Source organism: Heterodontus francisci, chromosome 27 (genome assembly GCF_036365525.1).
Source record: "Heterodontus francisci isolate sHetFra1 chromosome 27, sHetFra1.hap1, whole genome shotgun sequence".
In the NCBI taxonomy this organism is placed as follows: Eukaryota; Metazoa; Chordata; class Chondrichthyes; order Heterodontiformes; family Heterodontidae; genus Heterodontus; species Heterodontus francisci.
The window spans coordinates 52355024-52373166 of NC_090397.1; the positions used below are offsets into that span (position 1 = coordinate 52355024).

The 18143-nt window shown below is 43.7% G+C and overlaps 1 protein-coding gene across 4 annotated transcripts in view; it reads left to right on the top strand.

The window, feature by feature from the left end:
* Positions 1-18143, top strand: part of shank3a (SH3 and multiple ankyrin repeat domains 3a) — a 1286992-nt gene that overhangs the window by 18911 nt on the left and 1249938 nt on the right. Inside the window, exon 1 of one of the 4 annotated variants that reach the window (XM_068059358.1) lies at positions 3289-3352. The exons of 2 other annotated variants lie outside the window; for them this stretch is intronic. The gene's annotated coding sequence lies outside the window, so the exon portion shown is untranslated. Of the gene's footprint in view, positions 1-3288; positions 3353-18143 lie in introns of those variants that run through there. One more of the 4 variants, XM_068059359.1, reaches the window with a different exon arrangement.

The window sequence follows — 18143 nt, forward strand, 5'->3', positions numbered from 1 at the left end:
TGTGCCCTGACTCTCACTGGGGTACAGGTTCTGTGTGCCCTGACTCTCACTGGGGTACAGGTTCTGTGTGCCCTGACTCTCACTGGGGTACAGGTTCTGTGTGCCCTGACTCTCACTGGGGTACAGGTTCTGTGTGCCCTGACTCTCACTGGGATACAGGTTCTGTGTGCCCTGACTCTCACTGGGATACAGGTTCTGTGTGCCCTGACTCTCACTGGGGTACAGGTTCTGTGTGCATTTACTCTCACTGGGGTACAGGTTCTGTGTGCCCTGACTCTCACTGGGGTACAGGTCTATGTGCATTTACTCTCACTGGGGTACAGGTACTGTGTGCCCTGACTCTCACTGGGGTACAGGTTCTATGTGCCCTGACTCTCACTGGGGTACAGGTCTATGTGCATTTACTCTCACTGGGGTACAGGTACTGTGTGCCCTGACTCTCACTGGGGTACAGGTTCTATGTGCCCTGACTCTCACTGGGGTACAGGTTCTATGTGCATTTACTCTCACTGGGGTACAGGTTCTGTGTACGCTGACTCTCACTGGGGTACAGGTTCTGTGTACGCTGACTCTCACTGGGGTACAGGTTCTGTGTGCCCTGACAGGGAACAATCCCTGTGCCCAAACATGTTGGCCTGAGGCCTGATTTGATATTTTTAGAAATCTGGCAAGCTGCGGGTGTTTATTGTGATGCATGCAGAGGCCATCAGGCAAGGTCCTGGTGTGGGGTGATGGGAAGAGAGGAGATAATTGCAAGGGATTCGGTCTATGCTGGCAGAGGCCCTCAGACAGGTCCAGGGAGGGTTGGGTATGGGAGGGGGAAAGAGTGGAGGAGAGCAGGGTGAGGAGGTAACATCGCCCAATTCCATCTCTGTCTCAGTTTAGCTGCTGCTGAAACCCTCGCTCATCCCTTTGTACCTTGGACTTAACTGATCCAAGCACTCCTGGCCAGCCTCGCACATCCTACCCTCCGTAAGCTTGAGGTCATCCAACATTCTGCTGCCCATGTACTTACTTGCACCCAGTCCCATTCACCCATCATCCCTGCTTCTTGGTTAAACAACACGTCGGTTTTAAAATTCTCATCCTTGTTTTCAAACACTTCCATGGCCTTGTATTTTCCTGTCTCTCTAATCTGCTCCAGCCCCAAAACCCACTCATGTAATTCTGACCTCTTACAATCATAGAATGGTTACAGCTCTGAAGGAGGCCATGCAGCCAGTCAGGATTGTGTCAGCTCTTTGTCAAAGCAATTCTGCTAGTCCTGCTTCCCCATAGCCCTGCAACTTTTTTCCTTTCATGTACTTATCTAATTTCCTTTTGAAAGACTTGATTGAATCTGCCTCCAGCACACTCTCAGGCAGTGCGTTCCAGATTCTAACCACTCCCTGCATTAAAAAAAGATTTTTCCTCATGTCACCTTTTGTTCTTTTGCCAATTACGTTAAATCGGTGATCCTTAGTTTTGTATTACCTACAGATTTTGAAATAGTGCCCTGTATACCCAAGTCTAAGTCATTAATATATATTACAAAAAGCAGTGGTCCAAGTACCAACCCCTGAGAAATGTATATCTTCCTCCAGTTCGAAAAAGAACTGTTTGCCACTACTCTCTGCTTCCTGTCACTTAGCAATTTTCTATCCATGCTGCCACTGCCCCTTTTATTTCATGGACTTCAACTTTGCTGACAAGCCTATTATGTGGGACTTTATCAAACGCATTTTGGAAGTCCATATACACCACATTAACTATATTTAATTGAGCATCTTTGATTTTAATTGCTCTACCATTGATGGCTGCGTCTTCAGCTGCCTAGGTCCTAAGCTCTGGAATTCCCTCTCTAAACCTTTCCACTTCTCTCCCTTCTCTTTTCTCCTTTAAGACACTCCTTAATATCTATCTCTTTGACCAAGCTTTTGTCCATCTGCTCTAATATTGCCTTGGGTGGCTTAGTGTCAAATTTTGCTTTATAACCCTCTGTGAAGTGTCTTGGGATGGGCACACAGTAGCGCTGTGGTTAGCACCGCAGCCTCACAGCTCTCGTGACCCAGGCTCGGTTCTGGGTACTACCTGTGCGGAGTTTACAAGTTCTCCCTGTGACCGCATGGGTTTCCTCCGGGTGTTCCGGATTCCTCCCACATGCCAAAGACTTGCGGGTTGATAGGTAAATTGGCCATTGTAAAAAAAAAATTGCTCCTGGTGTAGGCAAGTGGTAGGAGAATTGAGGGAAGGTGGGGATGTGAGAGGAAAAATGGAATTAATGTAGGATTGGTATAAATGGGTGGTTGATGTTCAGTGTGGACTCGGTGGGCCAAAGGGCCTGTTTCTGTACTGTATCTCTCCATGACTCTATTTTATTATGTTAAAGGCACTATAAAATTGCAAGTTGTTGTTGGTCGAGAGGGAATGGGACACCACTGGCAGAGGTCCATGGCAATAGCCAGGAGGAGTGCACCTGTTTAATCTGGTCTTGGGCGTTTCAAGCTGTCCCTTTACGGACCGTTAGTTCACCCTCTGTAGAATTGGAAATACTAGTTGGAGCTTGGGCAAGGTCATCTCTGCCTAGTTATTCACCGCTTTAAACAGGAGTTAGGCTCATCATTAACATATTCAAGGGTCCTTACACCTGCTTTAGACTGATGCTAGAGAAACCGCTTACAGTGCCCTTACCAAAATGGGTCCAGATGTGTTCCACTGCTGTTCAGGTGCAGAGGGAGATCCCTCAATTTGGACATTTCTGCCCTTGTTTTGTGTCCAAAAAACAGCTGCAGTGAGATCCAATTTCTACTTCTGGGGTCAGTGTGTAAGCGTGCACGCAGTACTCACTGGGAGTTTGGATAGTGATTATTAAACCAACTGTAGCTTCAGCTTACTCTGTGCATTTAACTCCCCCTCCCTTGCACTCACAAAGCTCAAGAAATTCTCCAAACCGCCTTCCCCCATTGATGTCATCAGCACTTAAAAGAAAAATAGTCAGAATAACAAAAGCCAGAAACAGACAGGAGAATGAACAAATAATTGCAAAGGTGATTTTCTTTGATATTTTGGAGGCGATAGGGTTGAGGTGAGCTTAGGGCTGAGCAGCAGATATTGTTCTCTTTGTGCCCTGTGAATTTATTTTAATCACAGCTCTTCTGAGTCAGGGAGAATGAGTTGTTAGTCATCCCCTCCTGTCATATCCTGTTGAGTGGGGTTTGATGTACATACAGACAGCCTGTTCAGACTGCACACAAATAAATTGTGAAGAGATAGAGAGAGGACAGGATTCCGACCAGCTACCACGGGTCTTGGACTATGGCCAACACCATCCAGACCCTCGGTACACCTTCCTTGAATATTCACAGTTCTACAGGTATTCCATTCGATGTCTTCTATCTATACATGTCTGTGCATTGTTCCTCTAAAGACATTGTGGCTCTAAAGGTATTGCTCGTGTTGGTGTAATGGAGTACATCTTACTGCATGTCTATACAGGTGTGCATGTGTGAGTCTGCGCGAGTGCGTGCGTTTGCGTATGAGTGGGCGTGTGCATTCCAGCCCCCCAATTTCTTTGCATCGCACCCCCCACCCCCACCAGCCCCCACTCTCCTTTTGCTGTTGAGACTCACTGGGGTTCAGATCCCTTCCTCTCCTGAAGGCAGTGATTCTCACTGAAATTCAGGCCCCCTCTTCTCCTGAAGGCGCCAACTCTTGGTGGGCATAGGTTTCATAGATGTTGGACGACCTCTTGTCACAGAGCATCTGGTTTTCACTGAGAGTCTCAACATTGAATATTAGCAGACTATTCGACCAATGGGGAATTGCGGCTGAGGCCCAACACAGAAGCATTACATTATAGTAATCAGTGGAGAAACCATGGCCCTAACCCTGGGACACTGATGGCTCCACAACTGCCCCAGCTGGCATCACAAGCTTAAAATGGACCAGGTATCTCACCTGAATCCCGCTTTGTGTGTGGCTCAGTACCACATTGGGTGGTGTGGTCATCCACCAAGGTATCGGGAGTTCAGTATCTGTGTTTATTGTCTGTTCTGTTCACCTGCTTTATCGATGTTGAATCTGTGCTGAATCGATGCTTTTAACTGGGTGATGACCACACCCCAAATAACCCAAATCCCAGACATTCACTGTCGTGGGAACGGGGGAGGGGGAGACCATTCAATCCCTTGAACCTGTTCCGCCGTTCAGTTAGATCATGGCAGATCTGTATCTTAACTCCATTTACCTGCCTTGGTTCCATATCCCTTAATACCCTTGCCTAACAAAAATCTATTGATCTCAGTTTTGAAATTTTCAATTGACCTCTAGCCTCAATGGCCTTTTGGGGGAGAAAGTTCCATATTTCCACTAAACTTTGTATGAAGACTAGTTTTCGATGTAAGCAGTTAACTAATTCCTAACAAATTGATATTAAGAGCTGATCGGTGGGTTCTGTTTGTTACATTGTTAAGTAACACTGTAATCTTCTTTGGCCTCCTTATCTCGAGAGAAAATGGATACGCGCCTGGAGGTGGTAATACTGAGGTGGTAACACTGTAATACTGAGGTAGTAATAGGATAATTACCATCTTTCACTACTGTTATACCCATTGAAATACTTTTGAAGTCTAATCACTATTGTAATCTAGGAACCATGGTAAGAAGTTGTGCACAGCAAGCTTGCTCAAACAAAATGTAGTAATAGCCAAATAATTGTCTTTTAGTAATGTTGGTTGAGGGATAAATATTGACCAGGAACCCCTCTGCTCTTTATCAAATTAGTGCCATGGGATCTTATACATTTACCTAATAGGGCAGACTGGACCTTGGTGTAACATCTTATCCAAAAGATGGCACCTCTGACAGTAAAGCACCAGGAGTATTGGTCCAGATTACAGACTCAAATGGGACTTGAACTCACAACCTTCTGGTTCAGAGTGCTACTGACTGAGCCACAGCTCACACTGATGGTCAGGAAATGGGGGAGGAGCAGGGGTGAAGTTACACTGTTAATATTAAAGAGGACTGACTGACTGGTCCCCAATATTTTATTATCCGCATCCCATTCTCTTTCCCAGATATTTTAAGAAGAATTCTGTAACAGAAGGGTACGGATAACCTTCACCAGCTGAGGCTGGATTCGAGGCAGTCTCATACAAAGCTCTTATCTGAACTGGTTTTCAGATTTTAGTGATCACGATTTTATCATCAAAATTGAATGAATTTATTGAGGGGTAATTTGATATTAATGGAAAGTAAAATTGTGTCATTTTCATATTGGGTGGGTGAAATTAAAATTACCCCCAACTCTATACATAGTGAGCAGAAATGGCCAGTGATGGAACCGAAGTCCAGAAGTCCCTTCAGTTGGAGCGCTGTGGAATGCAGTCACTGTAGAAGGTGCACAGGGTGAGAGTATGGTTAAAATGGTTCCAATACAACTTATGAACCTCCATGCCTGTAGAAATACCCAAATAAGCATCTTTCCACTGGTGACCCTTGGCCTCGATGGATGTTAAATTGAAGACAAAGAAGTGGGCAGCATGTAACAAGTCAAGGAAACGCTTCCATACAGAGCAGAATTGCTTGGCAGTACACAGTGACAACACTGGAGGAGTCAAATGCCTTCTCTAAGGCGGCCTCCATCTGACATTTCTAGCAAACATAGATGATCTGTGCCAGCTAATATCCTCAAATAGATAAAGTAAATGACTTATATCCTGTTCTGTGCCCAAGGATCGTGGATTGTTTCCAGCACACCAGTGTAGCCTGCACCCCAGGCACCCCAGCTGCTCACAAAAGCTCAGAAGACAGCCACGAAAGCACGAACACAGGGCAACTGAGAGACCCAAGCACTGCCATCTCCCTCTCTATCATCCAGTATTTTGGGGCAATTCAAAACATTCGGCTAATTAATTAGTAATTATTTTCCTTTCACTCTGACATTCTAAAGTTGCTTATTGGAAAGACACAAGAGCTGTAGGAGAAAGTAACTGGATGAGATTTGGGATTGAATCCCAGAGGAGGGGGAGGAATCTGTACACACACCAAGCTGGCTGTCACCAGAATAACTGCAGTGAGCACGGAGTATATTGTGCAGCAGGAGATGCACTCCCACAGGCCTGAGTCACTTCATTGTTGCTGCTGACAGAGAGTCTTCTGGAGGTTAGACAGGGATCAAAGTCATTAGAGTGGAATATTTTAGAAACATGATGAGATGGGACAGGGTGGGGAGCAGGTCTGAGTGTCTCATAGCAAGGATAAATCTCCCTCTATGCTGTCCCAAACACTCCAGGGCAGGTACAGTAATGGAATAGGTACAGAATCATGTATTTTGTATCATTCTACAGCAAAGATTTAAACTTTATCAGTCCCTTGAAACCTTGAGGTGTGCCTGAATGTAATCTTTAATGACTTTAATCTACATGTAGATTGGATGAATCAGATTGGCAAGGTAGCCTGGAAAATGAGTTCATAGAGTGAGTTCAGAATAAATTTCTTCGAGCAACAGTTTCTAGAGCCAACTAGGGAGCAGGCTATTCTAGACCAAGTAATGTGCAATGAAACAGGATTAATCAATAACCTCATGGTAAAGGAGCCTCTAGGCGACAGCGATCATAACATGATAGAATTTCGCGTTCAGTTTGAAAGGGAGAAGTGTGGGTCTAAGACTAGTGCTTTACATCTAAATAAAGGTAATTACCAGGGTATGAAGGCAGAGCTAGCTAAAGTGAACTGGGAAACTACGTTAAAAGGTAGGACAGTAGAGATGCAGTGGCAGACTTTTAAGGAGATATTTAATAATTTTCAGCAAAGATTTATCACAGTGAGAAAGAAAGATTCTTTGAGAAGGGTGCATCATCCGTGGCTAAATAAGGAAGTTAAGGATAATATCATGCTAGGCCCCCACCTGCCAAGAATGAAGCACATTAATTTTGTTATGAACATTGATTTTAAACTGTTACTGAAGTGAAGAAAGGACTGGTTAAACAGTTCAGCCGTGGCTGGAAAATACATTTGCACATTAACAGATGGTATTTGGAAGGACAAAGGACCATTCCCTGACACATTCAACCCACAATGGACCTTTGATCACCAGGTATTCCAGAGACTGCTAAAGTGATACAATCCAAGACATGGTCAGACCAGTTAGTCACATGACTAACCTGCTTAGCAACCTGGGTTTTTTCTGAATTGTACAGTTTGAACTCGGAGCATCTGTTTGCTCCTGGACTAAGATCTCTCTCCTGTCTGCTCCCATCTCTTTCTCACAAGCCTTTGAATCCACTGAAGACAAATGAACCCCAAGAGAGAAAAGTCTCCTATAGCGAACAAGGTTCAAGAAGAATACTGGGCCCCAATGAAAATCAAGATCTGCCTACAATCAAGGACTCTACAGTGAGCTTGAAGAACCATAACAAAAGCTCTTCAGATAGTGCCTCAAACGTTTTCACTTTATTTTTCTTCTGCTCTTTTCTGTCTCTATTTGTATGTGTATCACATATGCATGCCAACGTGGGGTGTGTCGTGTATCCGTAGTCGTTAACCAAATTAGAGTTTAAGTTTAATAAATTTCAACTTTTCTTCTTTAAACCTAAAAAAGCCCTGTTTGTGCTGGTTTCTTTGTCTTATAATTGGAAAATGGTGAGCAAGGATTCACCAAGGGGGAGCTAAAAATATAGTGTATTAAAAATTAACCGTTACAGTAAAACCAGGTAAAGGCTTAAAGGGAACCCTCTCACAATAGTATCATAACAATAGTATCAAATTAAAAGAAACTCTGTACAAATCTGCAAAGATTAGTAGTAGGTCAGAAGATTTATAGGTTTTAAGAACCAGCAAAGAATGACGGAAAAAGTAATTAAGAGGGAGAAAGTACAGTATGAGAGGAAACAGGCTAGTAATATAAAAACAGATAGTAAGAGTTTCCACATGTATTTAAATTGGAAATGAGTAACTAAAGCTAGAGTTGGTCCTCCAGAAAGTGAGGCTGGGGAATTGATAATAAAAAACAAGGAAATGGCAGAGGTGTTGAACAAGTATTTTGTGTCTGTTTTCAGTGACCTAGACTTAGAAAACGTAGAAAACCTGCTAAAAATACTTGAAAATCAAGAGGTGAACGAGAGGGAGGAACTGAAAACAATCACCATCACCAGGGGAAAAAGTGCTGAAAAAACTATTAGACCTAAAGGCTGACAAGTCCCCAGAACCAGGTCTTAAAAGAAGTGGCTGCAGAGATAGTAGAGTCTTTGGTTATAAACTTCCAAAATTCCTTAGATTCTGGCAGGGTCCCAGCAGATTGGAAAATAACAAATGTAAGATTTTTATTCAAGAAAGGAGGGAGACAGAAAGCAGGAGACTATAAGCCTGTTAGCCTAACATCTGTCATAGGCAAATTACTAGAATCCATTATTAAGGAGATGATAGCAGGATGCTTAGAAAATCATAATGGGATCAGACAGAGTCAGCATGGTTTTGTGAAAGGGAAATAGCGTTGAAATAATGTATTAGAGGCCTTCGAGAAAGTAACAAGCAAGGTGGACAAAGGGGAACTGGTAGATGTGCTGTACTTAGATTTCCAAAAAGCATTTGATAAACTGCCACAACAAAGGTTACTACACAAGACAAGAGTACCTGGTGCAGGAGGTTACATATTAGTATGGATAAAGGACTGGTTAGCTAACAGGAAGCAGAGAGTAGGGATAAATGGGTATTTTTCAGGTTGGCAAGCTGTAACTAGTGGAGTGCACAGGGATCAATGCTGGGGCCTGGATGAAAGGACCGAATGTATGGTAGCTAAACTTGCCGATGACACCAAGATAGGAAGGAACGTAAGTTGTCAAGAAGAGGTAAAGAATCTACGAAAGGATATAGATAGGTTAAGTCAGTGGGCAAAAATTTGGCAGATGGAGTATAATGTGGAAAAATGTGAACTTGTCCACTTTGGCAGGAAGAACAGAAAGGCTGTATACTATTTAAATGGAGGGAAAAAATACAGAACTTGGTGGTACAGAGGGATCTGGGTGTCCTGGTAAATGAATCACAAAAGGTTAGTATGCAGGTACAGCACGTGATCAGGAAGGCAAATGGAATGATGGTGTTTATTACTAGGGGAATCGAGCATAAAAGTAGGAAAGTTTTACTGGAGCTGTACAGGACCTTGGTGAGACCACAATTGGAGTACTGTGTACAGTTTTGGTCTCCTTGAAGGATATAATTTCATTAGAAGCAGTTCAGAGAAAGTTCATTCGACTAATTCCGGAGATGAAGGGCTTATCTATGGAGAAAGGTTGAACAGGAGGGACTTATACCCGTTTGAATTTAGAAGAATGGGAGGTGATTTTATTGAAACACTTAAGATCCCGAGGGGACTTGAGTGGATACTGGGAGGTTGCTTCCTCTTGTGAGGGAGACTAGAATTTGTGGACAGTTTAAAAATAAGAGGTCGCCCTTTTAAGACTGAGATGAGGAGAATTTGTTTTCTCAGAGAGTCGTAAGTCTGTGGAATTCTCTTCCCCAGAAAGCAGTGGAGGCTGGTCAGTGAATTTATTCAAGGCTGAGTTAGATAGATTTTTTATAGACAAGGGAGTCAAGGGTTATGGGAGACAGACAGGAAAATGGAGTTGAGATCACAACCAGATTAGCCATGATCTTATTGAATGACAGAGCAGGCTCGAGGGGCCGAATGGCCTACTCCTGCTGCTAAGTCCGATGCTCCTAATGGTTTTTGGTCAGGGAACTTTGCAGATTGGAATGCCATTGTCAGTTTCAGGCTGCAGGTCAGGAGCATGCAGCACTTTCAGGTTGTTTTTGCCTGTTATAAAGTGTGACTGGAGTATGGCATGAGGAGAGTAGTGTTTGTGTAGCATTTTCAATATATTATGTAAAATTAAATTAAGTTGCACAAAGGTGTATGGGGCGTTTTTATCCATTTACTCCTCTCCTTTCCTGAAGATTGTCAGTGTTGTTGATGTTGTTCATTGGGGTGCAGTTCTGTTCTCGAGAATGGAGCCAGAGATGAGGGACTCCTGTTACTTGGAGTGACTAGAGAAGCTGGGATTGTTCGCCATAGAGCAGAGAAGGTTAAGGGGAGATTTGATAGAGGTGTTCAAAATCATGAAAGGTTTTTATAGAATAAATAAGGAGAACCTGTTTCCAATGGCAGAAGGGTCAGTAACCAGCGGACACAGATTTAAAGTAATTGATAAAAAAAAACAGAAGGTGGAATGAGGAAAATTTTTTTTTTTATACACACAGCATTATGATCTTGAATGCAGTACCTGAAAGGGTGATGGAAGCTGACTCAATAATAATTTCAAAAAGGAAGTGGATAAATACTTGAAAAGGAAATGTTTACAGAGTTGTGGGGAAAGTGCAGAGGACTCTGAATAATTGGGTAGCTCTTTCACAGGCATGGTGAACTGTATGGCCTCCCTCTGCTGTAAGAAATAAATAATTCTATGAAATGGCCATAGTCCATGTGTGAGCCCCTCCACCCAAAAAAGTGAAGACAACTATTTGCTATGAAGAGCACCACACCCAAGCCCAAATAGCGGCACTGAGTTCTTGATTAGTGATCCAGAGCCCAGGTTTGACTTTATCACTCATTCTGTCAGCCTAGCTGAGATAAATGAGGAGGAATTGATGCTGGGAGCTCACAACCCAGTAAGGGGTCATTTGCACAACGGCCACTGCCTCCATGGTTGGAGTCCCTAAAGGAAACACCAGCTGATTTTTCAATATCCCCTTCCCCCCCCAAAGACAGACTTCATATTTTACATTATACGTCTAAAAAAAAGAAAAAAATTAAAGAGTATTGAGAAGGAAGTGAAGTTGCCTTTACTGCTTCCCTGCTCAACTCTGGTTCCCTGCTGTGATAAACTGTTTGAAACATTTATTGCTTTTCAATGTAAATTGGTGATTATGTAGCGTGCAAAGTTCCTGTAAAATATGGGCATGATTTAAAAATTTTGAAATGCGTGTTGTGATGGCATTGCTGTTAGAAAGCTTGGGTTTTATTGCACTTCTGGGAAACTCAGTAGCAACTATCATGTCAGTGAGAGTCAAGAGCAATATTAGCACAGGGCTGAAGAAGTGGAAATTAAATATTCAATGCTGCCTGTTGGGGGAATGTTCCTAAACTCACCTACTACAGAGTGAGCGAGTGCCCCCGACTAATGCAGGGTGGGAATCGGGGGCCAAAGCAGGAAGATCAGGAGTTAAAATTAACCTCTAAAAATTCAGGAAACATCCCACTTACCTTTGCTTCCTGTGACCATTATCTATTCCGGAGAAGGACACTGTTCTGGAAGAGTGTTTTGATTTGTACGTCCCTTTGGCTCAGTTGGTAGCATTTTTTTTAAAGTCAGAAGGTTCGTGGGTTCAAGCCCAACATTAGGCCTTGTATATACAATCTAGGCCGACTGTACAGCACTGAGGAAGTTCCACCTTCTGAAAGCCAAGGCCCTGTGGGCTTTGGATGGATCTTTAAGATCCCATAACACTATTTGAAGCAGAGCAGAATGTTTTCCCAGTGCTCAGGCCAGCATTGCTCCCAAAACCAACCCCACCAAAAGAAAACCACAAATTATTTGTCTCACTCCTATTTGTGGGGTCTTGCTGTGTATTAATATGGTTGCTGCAATTGCCTACATAACAGTCACTGGCTTAGTAATTGGATTACATGTGCCCTCATTCTGTGCATTGAGGGCACCACCTTCCATATTATTAAAGACTCCCCTGAAATGGGCATTCGGCCCTTTGCGCATGTAAATAACGTCTGTTTGTCTGTTCCCCCCCACCTTGCAAAATTAAATTGAGCGTGACCACTGTCCTCCCCCCACCCCCACCGGCAAATGAAACCCATTTCCTTTAGCCAGCCTCCATGGAGTGAGAGTAGTGTGTGTTGAACCATGATCACAGCTCGATTCGGGCATGGTATAAATTTCTAGGCCACTGAGTTGAAAGTAATAAATTATAATTTCTTTGTATAAACATATGTCTCTGTATAAACAAAAGGTTATATTCTTACACAGAACAGATGGCATAATTTGAGAAATCTGTAACTCATTGGTGGAGCAGGTCAGCTGTGCTTTGGGACTACTCTTCTTGTGTGGTATTGTGTTCACCCATCACCCCTGTGCATGCTGACTAAAAATGGGGGTTCTCAGTCCGGCAATGCCTGCATTTTAAAATAGTCAACCTTGTTTTCAAAACCCTCCATGGCCTTGCCCCCTCCTCATCACTGTAACCTCCAACAGCCCTATAACCCTCCAAGATCTGCACTCCTCCAGTTCTGGCCTTTTTTGTATCCTCTGCTTCCTTCACCCTACCACTAGTGGCTGTGCCTTCAGCTGCCTATGCCCCAAGCGCTAGAATTCCCTCACTAAACTTCACTCTTTATCAAGCTCGCTTTCTTTCTTAAAACGTACCTCTTTGGCCAAGCTTTTAGTCACCTACCCCAACATCTCCTCCTTTGGCTCGGAGTAATATTTTTGTCTGATAATGGTCCGTTGAAGTGCCTTGGGACCTTTTACTTGGTTACAGGGCCTGTAGTAAATGTGAGCAATATATTTAAGTGGTGGAAGTTGGGCCAAAGTTGCTTCTGTGCTCGAGGACTTCCAGACTGCAGGAGGAAGATGTTAGAAGGTTATGGTATCAGGCAGGGGCAATGGATTGCATTTATTATCCCATTGAAGCAGTTAGTGTTATGTTGACTTCCCGGAGGTACAAACTTTCAAATGATGAAAAATAGAAACAATAAGTTTACATTCAGCTGAATTCTAACTTAATGGCCACCATCACAACTCCTCACAGGCAGGTTCACAGAATCCGGCCAGATTTTATAAGACTATTAAACCTGAGGCCATGCAGTCTTAAGTGGAAGGAGCAGAATGTGAGAGATATAAATGAAGAATCCTCTCCACTTGTATACTTTCTATAGTAGGTTATCGATAGTATATTATCTGCAGTATATTCTGATATACTATTGATAATATACTGCAAATATTGATATACTATCGATAGTATATTACCTGTAGTATATTGATATGCTATCTGTATTAATTTATTGACAGCGTATTCACTATATTGTTACATTTCTAGTAGATTATCGATATCTTATTGGTGGTATATTATCTGTAACAGTATCTACATTTTCTTATCTGTAGTATATTATTTATGGTATATTATAGTGTCTATCCTTATAAATGTCACACTTGGTTCCAATGCAAAGCAATTAAGTCAAAAATGTGTTCTCAATTTTTGCCTCAAATTGTCAAGCAGATTCCAATTTACAAAGTTCCCTAACCAAGCAACAATTAACTTCTGATTGATTTGAGGCTAATTTTACTTAACAACCATTTGATTTTGAGGTCTTACAGGGACACAGTTCCAGAATAATACATTGCACATTACACAGTTTAACACTCCAGTCCTGATAGAACATTCAACTTAAAATGAACAATGGCACAGGAGATCCACCAGACACAGTTGCTGTTTTTGCTATCGTACCAGGATAGATGTCCCTTTGTTGAGGCCACCACTACTTATCCAGTTTAAAATCAGATGGTTAGGGGCTTTTTTTTAAAAAAAAGTTCTGGGCATGCGCAGAATGAATGTGGATACACAAGAGAGAGGGATATGTACATGCATGCATATGACCCATTTTCTTTCTCAAAATCTTAATGAGAAATGACCCACCCCCAAATCACCTGGTTCAAAATCACACCTTCTACATTCCACATTCTACTCTTGGTTGATGGGTGCTGTGCCCTCATCGACTGAAAAGTAAGTTAGACTACAAGAAAATGGGGAGAGGCAGGCAGAAGGAAAAGAACAAGCAGATAGAGACACATTGTGAAAAAGAGAGAAAGGAAGATGGCGTGAGAGACACATACAGTGATAGAGAGGAAGATAGAGAGTCACGGAGTGAGAGAGAGATGGAGCAAGAGATGCACAGTGGGAGAAAAAGATAGAGACACATACAGTCAGAGAGAGATGGAGACACAGATGGAGCAAGGCACATGCAGTGTGTGAAAGAAAAAGATGGAAACACAGAGAAATAGAATGAGATACACATTGAGAAAGGGAGAAAGGTGGAGAGACAGACTGAGAAAGAGATGAACGCATTGAGAGATGGAGTAAGAGAGACACAGAGAAAGATGGAGTAAGTGACAATGAAACAAAGATGGAGAGACTGAGACATAGTGAGAGAGAGAGAAAAAGATGGAGAGACACCTTGCAAAAGGGAGAGAAAGATGGAGTGGGAGAGACACTGTGTGAGAGAGACAGCACAAGAGAGCAAAGCATGGAGAGACACTCGTTGAGCGAGAGAGAGAGAAAAACTGAGATACACAAACAAACAATGCATGCTAAAAGAGAGAGACTCATCGAGTCTTATAGCCCAGATTGGGGCTGGTTTTAACATTTGGCAATGGTGTAAAATGGCTGATACTGAATACGCTGTATCTGATTTTCTCTTCTATTGGCTTTAACGGGAAGCAAAATCAGGTGAGGTGTATAATGGCGACTAATTTGATAGCCTCCATTTTACACCATCACCCAACATTTAAACTATCCTCAAGGAAGCTGTTCGTACCATCATGCTCGTGCCAGCTCTTTGAAAGAACTATTGAATTAGTCCCACTCTCCTGCCCTTTTCCCATAACCCTGCAATTTTTTTCCTTTTCAAGTATTTGTCCAATTCCCTTTGAAAGTTACCATTGAATCTGCTTCTACCACCCTTTCATGCAATGTATTCCAATTGCAACAACTTGCTGTGTAAAATACAAACTTCTCCTCAGCTCTTCTCTGGTTCCAACCAGATGTAACCAACAATCACGGAACTGGTGTTCTCCTCTAGTGTATAGTGTGCAGGACACAGTATGAAGCGAGGAGGCTTTTGTACCATTGAGCACATGACAGAATGGAACCAACCATTTTGGACATCATGTCATCTGACGTATTACATACATAACTCACTAATCCTTGGAATAATCTATTGTTTGACCTGTTTGGAAGGCAACTCCTTGTACTCAGTAATTACTTTTAAAATCTTGATTCAGTGCAATCCTAGAGTGCAGTAGCATGCTGTTCAGCTTTTCTGTGCTTGACACAGTTGCCTGAACTGTTCACCTCTGAACCAGAAGGTTGTGCTTTCAAACCCTGCATCAGAACTTGAACACTTTGGAATGGAAGTCCGCCTTGGGCAGCAGTACAACATAGGCCGTATCTTATTAGCCACCTGTTATATTCCTCGCCCAATATTCAATTCCACTGACTTCAATGAACTCAATATCAAGTGAGGCATATACAGGCAGTGCTCCCCATTCAGTTGGTTACAGTTGGTAAAGTCTGCAGGGAGTGATGCTGCAAATGGAGAAGGTGTTGGTTGTGATTGCAGGGTTCTGGTCAGACCACTTGTACCCAGTCATGGGTGCTATAGTTGCAATTCCCCTTGGGCTCTCAGCATGAGTGGGAAAGGGGCAGAGGCAGCAAATAAGAGGACAAACTGCTCACAGAGACAGAATGGGGAGAAGGGCTCTCAACATGAGGCCTTGTCCAATTAGGGTCTTCTGGGAGTACAACTTTTTGCTCCACCTAAGCCAGGAGCTGTGTGTGTTTACAAAGAAGGTGCTCAAGGAATTCTGCCATCTCTTGGAACCCAGATCTGCAGACACAGAGCAGGGCAAGGACGGCACAGCCAGTGCCTGTGAAGGTGACCATGGCCTTGAATTTCTTTGCATCGGATCCTTCCAGATTGCTGTCCACTGTTGCATCCGAGAAATGACAGAGACTCTTTATGCCAGGAGAGGGGAGTTCATTGTGTTCTGTCTGACCAGAGAGAAGCAGATGGAGCATACGCATGGCCTTGCCAGGATAGTGGGCTTCCCCATGGCGCAGGGTGCCATTGACTGCACACACGTGGATTTGCAGACGCCACATCTCAATGCTGAGAATGTACCCTAACCGCAAAGGTTACCACTTGCTATGTATGCAGTTGGTGCAAGAACAATCTGCTTAACGCCTGGCTCATGACTACATTCTGCAACCAAATCACTGGATACAGTCAGAGCCATGCTGCCACAAGAAATATCATTGAGCAGACCATTGGGGACTGAAGCAATGGTTCCTCTGTCTGGACCAATCTGGAGGAGCCCTCCAGTACTCGCTGGGCCAGATATCTAGATATTTGGTGGTCTGTTGCATTCTGCAGAACCTGTCCCATCCCTTGCCACCAGATATTCGGTGACCATCTCAGCAGGAGAAGGAAGAGGAGGAGGAGGCATCTGACATCTACATTCTGGCCAGGCTGTTCATGAGCACCTCATTTGGGCCCAATTGCCGTGAGTACAACCGCAGGTTCCTATTGTTCAAAAGTCCTTGGCATTCGTCTGTCATGGACCATCACAGTATCCTCTTGGCCATGATGCTGAAGTAAAATCCACCACAAAGCAATCATTCCATGACAACATATCCAACAAAACATTCAATATTCCATATAAAACACAACTAATCATCCTTGTGCATTCCCTTAGTGCCTGGCCTGGTGCTCTTGGTGTTACCTCAGTGACTGGAGCATGACTGGTGGGAGGCTGCTGACTTTCAGTGGGGAAGACTGCAGATGGTCTTGCAGGCTGCCCTCAAAGGCCTGGCTTCAGACTACACCACCTTGCCATGGGCAGCAGCAGTCTGGAAGAAAAATGCTGTCTTCCTGAGAGAAGACAGCAGGTTCCTGCACCACAGAGCCACTACCACTCCCCCAGGGGAGTAATCCTAGTAATCTGCTGGAGCACACATTGCTGGACTACTGTGAGACCCTGAAAGCCCCTTGAGCACTGGTATCAGCAGCCATGATGGCAGCAGTCTGAGCGTGCATAGTAACAAACTAAGATTGGATGACCGCGTCTGAGCTCCAACTGCAGCACTCACACATTGCATCGTTTTTGCCTATGCTGCAATAGAAGCTGAGACATCAGGCGCTGCATTATGGTTGAGTCTGAAAGTGATCTCATGGAGGTGGCCACTACTTCTGTGTTGGAAAGGATGACCTCCAATCTCTGTGCAAAGACCTGTGCCAAGACGGACTCCTCCATGGTCCTTGACAGTGACAGCAGGTTTTCTGGCAGGTCTGCCAATGCGCTAAGCATTTCATGGCTGCATGGCTGCAGGCCATTCATGCCTGGTGACTCACCACATGCAGATCCCACTTCTGTGTTACCCCCTAAAGTATGTGCAGTGCTAATATCTGAGCTGGTAGCTGCAAGTGTGAGATTGAGTGAAGATGTTTCTTCATTATCAGTGTCCTGCTCCTTCCTGCTCCCTTATCATTGCTTGGCTATGTGACAGTTCTTGGGTCACTGAAAGGAGAAAGGTAGAAGGGCAGGATTATAGTGAGGGGAGTGTTGATGGAAAGAAAGAGATGCATCCTCACACCATCTGCAGCGCGCACGGAGGAAGAGATTGTGGTATGAGTGGGTAGTGGGATGTGAGAAGGTGGGAACATATTAGCAGGCAGCGTGAAGTTTGCGTGTTGCCTGCATTACTTTGAACATGCACAGGTTAAATGCACATCATGATCCCCACACCCATTTTCGGGGGCTACCAAACTTTTAGCCCAGATAGTCCCTAATAAATCCAATAAGGAATTCAGGAGAGACTTCTTTACCCAAAGAGTAGTGAGAATGTGGAACTCGCTATCACAAGGAGCAGTTGAGGTGAATAGCATAGATGCTTTTCAGGGGAAGCTAGGTAAGCACATCAGGGAGAAAGGAATAGAAGAATATGTTAAGGGGTTGGATGAACAAGGGTGGGAGGAGACTTGTGTGGAATGTAAACACCACCACGGACCTGTTGGCCCAGTAGCCTGTTTCTATGTTGTAAGTACTTTGCAATACTTTGTACTACTCTGGCTAGCTAATAACCACATCCAACTCTGGTTGTACCAATACCTGGAGATTTTCTCACGTGATCTGGAACTTGCTGACTACAAGGTTGGTGGAAGCAGGGATGATGAATGATTTCAAAAGGAAATTGGATGGGCACTTGAGGGAAATAGATTTGCAGGGCTATGGGAATGGAACGGAGGAATGGGACTGATTGGATTGCTCGACAGACAGCCGGCATGGACTCGATGAGCTGAATGGCCTCCTTCTGTGCCATAA